Here is an 11,561-nt window from a genome sequence, read left to right as displayed (position 1 = left end):
TGCCACTAGTCTGAGTTACCGTCTTGTGAAGTCAATGGCTGTCTATCTCAATGCTCAGAGGTCGATTCCTGGAGCACCGTCTGTGACTGGTCCTTGTGTGTTATTATTGTATTACTTATTATAATACCTTGTAATGCTTACATTAAAGGTTATGTATGCCTAGTTAATAGTTCTGGTCGTCTTTTGGAATAAATCTAGCAGTGTACGGGTTGTGTTACAAGGATTACCATCATTTTATTTCACAAGTTTGCTCATCAGTTGCTTGGTTCTTTTTTAAAATTAACTTTTCTATTTGGTTTTTAGGGCAGGTTTATAAATTTTTTATGTAATTGCCGTTCATTTATGGTGACTTGCCTGAAAATTCTAATTTGGCATTGGCGTTTTTAGCAGTAAACCTTAAAACCTTATTTACTGCCATGTCTGGCGTCTGTGTTAAAATCCATGGAGAAGAAATAAAAAACGTTGTGGTTCGCCGATGACATTGTAATTCTGTCAGAGACAGCAAAGGACTTGGAAGAGCAGTTGAACGAAATGGACAGTGTCTTGAAAGGAAGATATAATATGAACATCAACAAAAGCAAAACAAGGATAATGGAATGTAGTCGAATTAAGTCGAGTGATGCTGAGGGAATTAGATAAGGAAATAAGATACTTAAAGTAGTAATGGAGTTTTGTTATTTGGGGAGCAAAATAACTGATGATGGTCGAAGTAGAGACGATATAAAATGTAGACTCGCAATGGCAAGGAAAGCGTTTCTGAAGAAGAGAAATTTGTAAACATCGAGTATAGATTTAAGTGTCAGGAAGTCGTTTCTGAAAGTATTGGTATGGAGTGTAGCCAGGTATGGAAGTGAAACATGGACGATAAATAGTTTGGACAAGAAGAGAATAAAAGCTTTGGAAATGTGGTGCTACAGAAGAATGCTGAAGATTAGATGGGTAGATCACATAACTAATGAGGTATTGAACAGAATTGGGGAGAAGAGGAGTTGGTGGCACAACTAGACTAGAAGAAGGGATCGGTTGGTATGACATGTTCTGAGGCAACAAGGGATCACCAGTTTAGTACTGGGCGGTAGTGTGGAGGGTAAAAATCGTAGAGGGAGACCAAGAGATGAATACACTAAGCAGATTCAGAAGGATGTAGGTTGCAGTAAGTACTGGGAGATGAAGAAGCTTGCACAGGATAGAGTAGCATGGAGAGCTGCATCAAACCAGTCTCAGGACTGAAGACAACAACAACTGGCGTCGGATGCCTTCCGCTGTGTTTGTGGCTACTTACCTGTAGTTTTTTAACATTTGTAAGTTGTACATTGCAGCGAGTTCTTAAACATTCTGAATTTATTGTTATTCTTGGCGTATAAAGCCTTCAGCCGTGATCACAGTCGCTTGTTTTTAAAACATCTGTTGTATCTGCATTTTATGGCGATTTGCTAAATTGTAACTGACTGAAAACACTATTGTTTTACACAGATGTTCATTCCTCCATTAATAACGTGTGGTTTTTTATTGTTGAGTCTGCAAATTACTGGTTTAAAATAAATATGTGTAACTGTAAAAGGCAACCAATAGTAACTGACAGTGGCCCCGTCCACAATCGTAACCGAAACCTGCCTTCCCTGACTACCAGGTTTCAACTGGTAGCAAAGTGTGGTTACGATTGTAACATCGCCATTTCAGTTAGTATTGGTTTGATTTGTTAAACTCTGTTTGTGTTGAATGATTTTTGCCTTTGGTACTGTGTTCTGTTTTAGGTGGTCAACTCTGTAATGACAATCAGGCAGTGCCCTGGGATCGGCCTATTGAGGTAGGACCACCTCACTTATGAGCTGGCGATAAGACGCCAGCCTGTTGAGGGTATTGTTCCAGACTTAGCAGCCCGCTTGCGTGCTACCATTCTTCAGCCGGTTGACGTCACGCCTGATGTTGTGGGTGAGACAAAGGCAGCCACTGAGTTTTTGTTTAAAGCTGTTAGGATTCTTGAGGAGAACGTTGGCGTTTTAGAGGGCAATTAACCTAGTGTAGTCAGTTAGACAGGGTGCGGGCACAGTTGACACATTTAACCAGCCGGATATATGATTTAAGAGCATTAAAGTTAGACCATCGTGATAAGGAATCGACTGCTGAATTGGGATACTTGGTTAATAAATTGCAGTCAGAGCTGTATGTTTACAGCTTGATGGGAAGAGGTCGAGGGAGCAGGATTTGTTATCTTCCGGACGGTGCGCTAGCGAGCCCGGGAATAACCCTTATGTCCTCCGATGGGTTAGCCGGGGCGTTTGCTAAATTGCCTAATCACCTGCTACATCTGTTTCGAGACATCACATAATTAGCCATAGATCGACTCGATCAAATTGAAAGGTTGTTATGGTTGTTGGTTCGCTTTGAGCAACACGCTGATGCGTTTGGTGTTTCGAATAAGGTAATTTTGTCTCTATTGTATCCTTTAATTAGAGGCGAATTGAGGACTCTGGTACCCAGGGCTATGGCAGAAGGATTTTCATTGCAGCAGTTGAGGGAGTTCGTAAACACCTCGAGTGTCGCTATATTTGGCAGATGCAGCAAGATAGGGAGGAGTTGCATCAATACGTGGAAAGAGTCAAGACGGCCTGTTTGGCCTTTTTAGTAGACTTGCCAAAACGGGAGTTAGTTTCAATTGTCCTTAGGGGAATGGCTCTGAGCACTATGGGACTTAACTCCTGAGGCCATCTGTCCCCTAGAGCTTAGATCTACTTAAACCTAACTAAACTAAGGACATCCCACACATCCATGCCCAAGGCAGGATTCGAACCTGCGACCGTAGCGGTCGCTCTGTTCAAGGATGTAGCGCCTACAACCACTCGGCCACCCCGACCGGCTGAGGGGAATGCGACCTGCGGGTAAGTCACATTTTGTTTTTTGCGGTCGTCTCTCCACTTGGGAAGAACTTCGTGCCGCCATTGTAGTGATATCCGCGTTGCCACTCTCGGACGATGGACACCGTGAAGTCCATGGGCGTCACTGAGGGGAACTCCGGATTACCAACATCAGCTGAGGCTGCTAAGGGGAAATCGCGGCGATGTTTCATGTGCGATCGAACAGGGCATTCAGTTGGTATTTGCGTTCAGCTGCGGACACCCAGATTCAATAAAAGACGCCCGGCTGGGCAACAACCCTGGGTTCGAGCCTTTAAACCCTGCTTTGCCCGTGTTACTGCTCGATTATCGTCCCCACTGCCTTATATTTGTTCTCGAATAGGTGGTGAGCCTATTTGTGCCCTTGTGGACTCTGGTAGCTCCTTTTCATTGTTGAGCTTGGAATGGATTCTTGAATTTGGATCATCTTGCGAGACTTAGGCTGGTCCCTTCTTCAGTGCAGAGATGTAGGGTTGCGACGGGCAGGTGTTCCCTCTACATGGTTGGGTCTGAGGGAGTATCTCGGCTGGAGACTTATCGTGGCCCTTGTCTTTGGCCTTGGTTAAGGAGCTGCCGGTCGATTTGATTTTGCTATGTGATTTTATCTGTAAAACTGGTGTTGTCTTGTATTATTCGGGGTACACCTTTTTATTTAAGTTCGCTCCTGGTCAGAAATTTGGGTTCTGTGGATGTACTAAACGTAAGGTGCATCGAGATGCAGAATGCAGGTTGTTGATGCTAAGGTTAGTGAGTTTCATCTCACATATCTTTCTTCCCAGCAGGCCTCTGAAATAGGGGGTTTGTTGGAGAAGTTCCCAGAACTTCTCTGTGATAGACTGCGGGTTACTACTATTCTTGACTACCATATTCGTTTGTCTGACCATATTCCGATCAGGCAGTCCCCATATCGTCTCTCACCGCCTAAGATGAAGATACTAAGGGGAAAGATCTCTAAAATGCTTGAGCAGGGGTTTATTAGGCCTTCTACATCCGCTTATGCCTACCCTATATTCCTCGTCCCTAAGGATCAGGGCCGGGACTTTTGGCCTGTTGTTGGCTACCGTCGCCTAAATAAGAAGGTTGTTCTCAAATCGTTTCCTTTACCTGATCTTCATAACTCTTTTACTTGGTTTGCCAGGGCTAATTGGTTTACCGTGCTCGACCTGAATCAAGCCTATTAACAGATTCCCTTAGCCGAAGAATGTAAACACGTTACATCGTTTTGTACTTATTGGAATCTGTTTGAGCTTAATAGGGTCCCCTTTGGTTTGGCTACTGGCGCACCCGTCCTTACTCGTTTGCTGGATAATATTCTTGGAGACTTGAAATTAGTGTGTGTTTACAATTACCTGGACGATTTCGTAATTTCTAGTCGTTCGTTTCAAGAGCATTTAGAACATATCCAGCAAGTTTTTGCAAGGTTTTATGGGGCCGGTTTGACTGTTAAACCCAATGAGGTGACATTAGCCAGACAGCAGGTATCCTTCTTAGGTCACCTAGTATCAGACGAGAGAGTTTGCATCGATCAGGAGCGGACCAAGGCCTTGAGAGCACTTCCGCCGCCCACTGATAAGCAAGGGATTGCCACGTTCATAGGGATGGGGAATTATTTTAGGCGTTTTGTCCCTAATTTTGCTCAGTTGGCAGCTCCTTTAAATGAACTGCCCCGAAAAGCGGTGCGTTTCGAGTGGGGACCTGCTCAAGAGGCCTCGGAGGAGCACATTAAGGCGGCTATATCCAGTCCTCTGGTTCGCGGAGTGCCTGATTTTAATAATAAATCTATTGTTCAGACCGACGCATCTAATGCGGGAATTCCGGCAGTGCTCCCCCAAGAGTTCGAGGGTCACAGGCAGCCGTTGGCATGCGCCTCTCGTCGGGTAACCGGCGCCGAGCTTAAATATTCTGTTTACGAATGTGAGGCATTGGCCGTCTTGTTCGCGCTGGATAAGTATCGGTTTTATCTCGAACACAGAGTATTTCAGCTAGAGACCGACAGTAAAGCCTTAAGCTAGGTGCCAGCCAGGTCGCGAGGTGGGCGGTACGCAGTTCGACGTTTCAGTTCGAGGTTAAACCCATTAGAGGCACTGAGAATGTGCTCGTGGACGTCCTCAGACGTATGTTTACTGAACAACCATCCTGTGGGGGCGCCCAGGAATCTTTAGAAGGCAAACTTAGTTGTATCGTGTTAGTGACATTGCCAACCATCAGGATCAGGACCCCACTTGGGGACCCATTAAGAGACGGCTTTCGGCGGTGAAACGTATGGATGAATACATTATCCGGAAAGATATGTTGTATAAAAGGGTGAGACGTAACAAGGCGATTAAGATCTATCAGGCACCCTAGTACTCCCGGTTATCCATTATTTTCAGAACTCGTTGATTGGCGGGCATTTAGGAACCTATAAAACCTTGCAGAAGATTAAGGAGCGTCTGACTTGGCCGTCTATTGACCGAGACGTTAGAGAAATGGTTTCTCGGTGTCAGTTGTGCCGTGTGGTCAAAGCGAATAACGCTCTTCAACAGAGGTTCCTTAGTTCCGAGCGTGAATCTTGCCTCATGGACAAATTCTGTATTGATTATGTGGCCCCTTACCTCGCACCAAAAGAGGCCATCCGTATGTATTGGTTATTATTGACGCGTTTTCGAGGTTTACCTCGCTTCTTCCGAGTCGTAATCTGACTGCTGCCATCACCATTGCGCATTTAACTAACGTGTTTAGTGTTTTTGGACCTCCTAAGCAAATCGTTAGTGATGAGGCCTCAGGTCGTCAAAGAAAGCTGGAATCGTGCAAGGCGCAATATTCTCATCGCCCACAACAGACACGCTGGTCATTATAGCCGTAATCGACGAGCCTTCAGGGGTAAGCCGGGAGATCAGGTATGTGTCCGTAATTTTCCCGAGAGGGAGGTGTGTGTTGGCAACCTTGGTAAGTTTACTCCCCGTTTTCTGGGGCCGTGTACGATTACGCAGATTTTAGACCCAGTTAATCTTTTGGTTAAGGACAATCGTACTGGTAAGCAATACCAGGTCCATCTTAACCAAATTAAGCTTGGTTAGGCGGCTAGTTGGGTCTCCTAACACACACCACCGGGTTTGTCCTTGAGAGGGGGATGTTGACCCGTGCTGTGGCTCGTGTTGGTGCTGTTTGTAGGTTTCCGCTCTCTGTTGGAGGCCAGACGGTGCCGTTTAGTTGGCGTGGTTGCGGTTGTCTGTCTTCTTCTCGTGTTGACTGGCACCACTCGGTTTTGTAAGCGGGGCCTGTCCGTTAGTGGCAGACGCGGCGGTTATCGATATGTAGTAACTGTTGCCCTATCTTTAGGGCGACGTCGTTGTTTTTCCGGATCGTGTAAGTGGGCCAGTTCGGTTGGGCAAGAGCCAGGTCTGCACATTGCAAGAACACACCGGGACCGCTGGCGGGGCGCATGGACTGCCGGATCGAAGGGCTGTGGTCACGAGGGTGCATGACCTCGTCGTAAACCTGAATCCTGCAAGCTTTAAGATGAGTGCACTCGAATTCAAGTAGAGAAACCTCCACCATTGTGATATCTCGCGATTTCCAGTGAGTTGGGTCGTTTTGCTGCTCATAGCGTCGCCGAGGCGAAGAGCAGCGAGTGGAGTGCTTGGTGAAGACGGATCTGATTAGCTTTCCTCGATTTCTTATTAATATTTACGGCATTTACTACATTCAGTTTTTTTTAATGCCTGTTGGCCACTAATGTTCTAGTTCCCTGCCCTAGGGTTGTTGTATGTAGCGGCATTGTACGTTTCCTCACCTTGCCGCTGCTGTCCGGTAAGGAGTATGGTTTTGACAGCTTTCTTGATTGTAGGGCGGTTGATGATTTTTATGCTCTGGTGGATGTGATTTCTTTCTCGGTCCGGACGCTCTAAAGACAATATTCTCGGGACGTAGTGCAGACCGCCGGTTCCGGCTTTGGCGTATTGTTCCATCGTTGCGTTTGGTTTGTCCAGTAGCAGGTAGCTTCAGCAAGTTATCATTAGTCATTCGTTAGAATGCCACTAGTCTGAGTTACCGTCTTGTGAAGTCAATGGCTGTCTATCTCAAAGCTCAGAGGTCGATTCCTGGAGCACCGTCTGTGACTGGTCCTTGTGTGTTATTACTGTATTACTTATTATAATACCTTGTAATGCTTACATTAAAGGTTATGTATGCCTAGTTAATAGTTCTGGTCGTCTTTTGGAATAAATCTAGCAGTGTACGGGTTGTGTTACAAGGATTACCATCATTTTATTTCACAAGTTTGCTCATCAGTTGCTTGGTTCTTTTTTTAAAATTAACTTTTCTATTTGTTTTTTAGGGCAGGTTTATAAATTTTTTATGTAATTGCCGTTCATTTATGGTGACTTGCCTGAAAATTCTAATTTGGCATTGGCGTTTTTAGCAGTAAACCTTAAAACCTTATTTACTGCCATGTCTGGCGTCTGTGTTAAAATCCATGGAGAAGAAATAAAAAACGTTGTGGTTCGCCGATGACATTGTAATTCTGTCAGAGACAGCAAAGGACTTGGAAGAGCAGTTGAACGAAATGGACAGTGTCTTGAAAGGAAGATATAATATGAACATCAACAAAAGCAAAACAAGGATAATGGAATGTAGTCGAATTAAGTCGAGTGATGCTGAGGGAATTAGATAAGGAAATAAGATACTTAAAGTAGTAATGGAGTTTTGTTATTTGGGGAGCAAAATAACTGATGATGGTCGAAGTAGAGACGATATAAAATGTAGACTCGCAATGGCAAGGAAAGCGTTTCTGAAGAAGAGAAATTTGTAAACATCGAGTATAGATTTAAGTGTCAGGAAGTCGTTTCTGAAAGTATTGGTATGGAGTGTAGCCAGGTATGGAAGTGAAACATGGACGATAAATAGTTTGGACAAGAAGAGAATAAAAGCTTTGGAAATGTGGTGCTACAGAAGAATGCTGAAGATTAGATGGGTAGATCACATAACTAATGAGGTATTGAACAGAATTGGGGAGAAGAGGAGTTGGTGGCACAACTAGACTAGAAGAAGGGATCGGTTGGTATGACATGTTCTGAGGCAACAAGGGATCACCAGTTTAGTACTGGGCGGTAGTGTGGAGGGTAAAAATCGTAGAGGGAGACCAAGAGATGAATACACTAAGCAGATTCAGAAGGATGTAGGTTGCAGTAAGTACTGGGAGATGAAGAAGCTTGCACAGGATAGAGTAGCATGGAGAGCTGCATCAAACCAGTCTCAGGACTGAAGACAACAACAACTGGCGTCGGATGCCTTCCGCTGTGTTTGTGGCTACTTACCTGTAGTTTTTTAACATTTGTAAGTTGTACATTGCAGCGAGTTCTTAAACATTCTGAATTTATTGTTATTCTTGGCGTATAAAGCCTTCAGCCGTGATCACAGTCGCTTGTTTTTAAAACATCTGTTGTATCTGCATTTTATGGCGATTTGCTAAATTGTAACTGACTGAAAACACTATTGTTTTACACAGATGTTCATTCCTCCATTAATAACGTGTGGTTTTTTATTGTTGAGTCTGCAAATTACTGGTTTAAAATAAATATGTGTAACTGTAAAAGGCAACCAATAGTAACTGACAGTGGCCCCGTCCACAATCGTAACCGAAACCTGCCTTCCCTGACTACCAGGTTTCAACTGGTAGCAAAGTGTGGTTACGATTGTAACATCGCCATTTCAGTTAGTATTGGTTTGATTTGTTAAACTCTGTTTGTGTTGAATGATTTTTGCCTTTGGTACTGTGTTCTGTTTTAGGTGGTCAACTCTGTAATGGCAATCAGGCAGTGCCCTGGGATCGGCCTATTGAGAAAGGACCACCTCACTTATGAGCTGGCGATAAGACGCCAGCCTATTTAGGGTATTGTTCCAGACTTAGCAGCCCGCTTGCGTGCTACCATTCTTCAGCCGGTTGACGTCACGCCTGATGTTGTGGGTGAGACAAAGGCAGCCACTGAGTTTTTGTTTAAAGCTGTTAGGATTCTTGAGGAGAACGTTGGCGTTTTAGAGGGCAATTAACCTAGTGTAGTCAGTTAGACAGGGTGCGGGCACAGTTGACACATTTAACCAGCCGGATATATGATTTAAGAGCATTAAAGTTAGACCATCGTGATAAGGAATCGACTGCTGAATTGGGATACTTGGTTAATAAATTGCAGTCAGAGCTGTATGTTTACAGCTTGATGGGAAGAGGTCGAGGGAGCAGGATTTGTTATCTTCCGGACGGTGCGCTAGCGAGCCCGGGAATAACCCTTATGTCCTCCGATGGGTTAGCCGGGGCGTTTGCTAAATTGCCTAATCACCTGCTACATCTGTTTCGAGACATCACATAATTAGCCATAGATCGACTCGATCAAATTGAAAGGTTGTTATGGTTGTTGGTTCGCTTTGAGCAACACGCTGATGCGTTTGGTGTTTCGAATAAGGTAATTTTGTCTCTATTGTATCCTTTAATTAGAGGCGAATTGAGGACTCTGGTACCCAGGGCTATGGCAGAAGGATTTTCATTGCAGCAGTTGAGGGAGTTCGTAAACACCTCGAGTGTCGCTATATTTGGCAGATGCAGCAAGATAGGGAGGAGTTGCATCAATACGTGGAAAGAGTCAAGACGGCCTGTTTGGCCTTTTTAGTAGACTTGCCAAAACGGGAGTTAGTTTCAATTGTCCTTAGGGGAATGGCTCTGAGCACTATGGGACTTAACTCCTGAGGCCATCTGTCCCCTAGAGCTTAGATCTACTTAAACCTAACTAAACTAAGGACATCCCACACATCCATGCCCAAGGCAGGATTCGAACCTGCGACCGTAGCGGTCGCTCTGTTCAAGGATGTAGCGCCTACAACCACTCGGCCACCCCGACCGGCTGAGGGGAATGCGACCTGCGGGTAAGTCACATTTTGTTTTTTGCGGTCGTCTCTCCACTTGGGAAGAACTTCGTGCCGCCGTTGTAGTGATATCCGCGTTGCCACTCTCGGACGATAGACACCGTGAAGTCCATGGGCGTCACTGAGGGGAACTCCGGATTACCAACATCAGCTGAGGCTGCTAAGGGGAAATCGCGGCGATGTTTCATGTGCGATCGAACAGGGCATTCAGTTGGTATTTGCGTTCAGCTGCGGACACCCAGATTCAATAAAAGACGCCCGGCTGGGCAACAACCCTGGGTTCGAGCCTTTAAACCCTGCTTTGCCCGTGTTACTGCTCAATTATCGTCCCCACTGCCTTATATTTGTTCTCGAATAGGTGGTGAGCCTATTTGTGCCCTTGTGGACTCTGGTAGCTCCTTTTCATTGTTGAGCTTGGAATGGATTCTTGAATTTGGATCATCTTGCGAGACTTAGGCTGGTCCCTTCTTCAGTGCAGAGATGTAGGGTTGCGACGGGCAGGTGTTCCCTCTACATGGTTGGGTCTGAGGGAGTATCTCGGCTGGAGACTTATCGTGGCCCTTGTCTTTGGCCTTGGTTAAGGAGCTGCCGGTCGATTTGATTTTGCTATGTGATTTTATCTGTAAAACTGGTGTTGTCTTGTATTATTCGGGGTACACCTTTTTATTTAAGTTCGCTCCTGGTCAGAAATTTGGGTTCTGTGGATGTACTAAACGTAAGGTGCATCGAGATGCAGAATGCAGGTTGTTGATGCTAAGGTTAGTGAGTTTCATCTCACATATCTTTCTTCCCAGCAGGCCTCTGAAATAGGGGGTTTGTTGGAGAAGTTCCCAGAACTTCTCTGTGATAGACTGCGGGTTACTACTATTCTTGACTACCATATTCGTTTGTCTGACCATATTCCGATCAGGCAGTCCCCATATCGTCTCTCACCGCCTAAGATGAAGATACTAAGGGGAAAGATCTCTAAAATGCTTGAGCAGGGGTTTATTAGGCCTTCTACATCCGCTTATGCCTACCCTATATTCCTCGTCCCTAAGGATCAGGGCCGGGACTTTTGGCCTGTTGTTGGCTACCGTCGCCTAAATAAGAAGGTTGTTCTCAAATCGTTTCCTTTACCTGATCTTCATAACTCTTTTACTTGGTTTGCCAGGGCTAATTGGTTTACCGTGCTCGACCTGAATCAAGCCTATTAACAGATTCCCTTAGCCGAAGAATGTAAACACGTTACATCGTTTTGTACTTATTGGAATCTGTTTGAGCTTAATAGGGTCCCCTTTGGTTTGGCTACTGGCGCACCCGTCCTTACTCGTTTGCTGGATAATATTCTTGGAGACTTGAAATTAGTGTGTGTTTACAATTACCTGGACGATTTCGTAATTTCTAGTCGTTCGTTTCAAGAGCATTTAGAACATATCCAGCAAGTTTTTGCAAGGTTTTATGGGGCCGGTTTGACTGTTAAACCCAATGAGGTGACATTAGCCAGACAGCAGGTATCCTTCTTAGGTCACCTAGTATCAGACGAGAGAGTTTGCATCGATCAGGAGCGGACCAAGGCCTTGAGAGCACTTCCGCCGCCCACTGATAAGCAAGGGATTGCCACGTTCATAGGGATGGGGAATTATTTTAGGCGTTTTGTCCCTAATTTTGCTCAGTTGGCAGCTCCTTTAAATGAACTGCCCCGAAAAGCGGTGCGTTTCGAGTGGGGACCTGCTCAAGAGGCCTCGGAGGAGCACATTAAGGCGGCTATATCCAGTCCTCTGGTTCGCGGAG

Source organism: Schistocerca gregaria, chromosome 1, assembly GCF_023897955.1.
Source record: "Schistocerca gregaria isolate iqSchGreg1 chromosome 1, iqSchGreg1.2, whole genome shotgun sequence".
Taxonomy (NCBI): domain Eukaryota; kingdom Metazoa; phylum Arthropoda; class Insecta; order Orthoptera; family Acrididae; genus Schistocerca; species Schistocerca gregaria.
The sequence above is the reverse complement of the archived record's forward strand: the minus strand, read 5'-3'. Positions refer to the sequence as shown.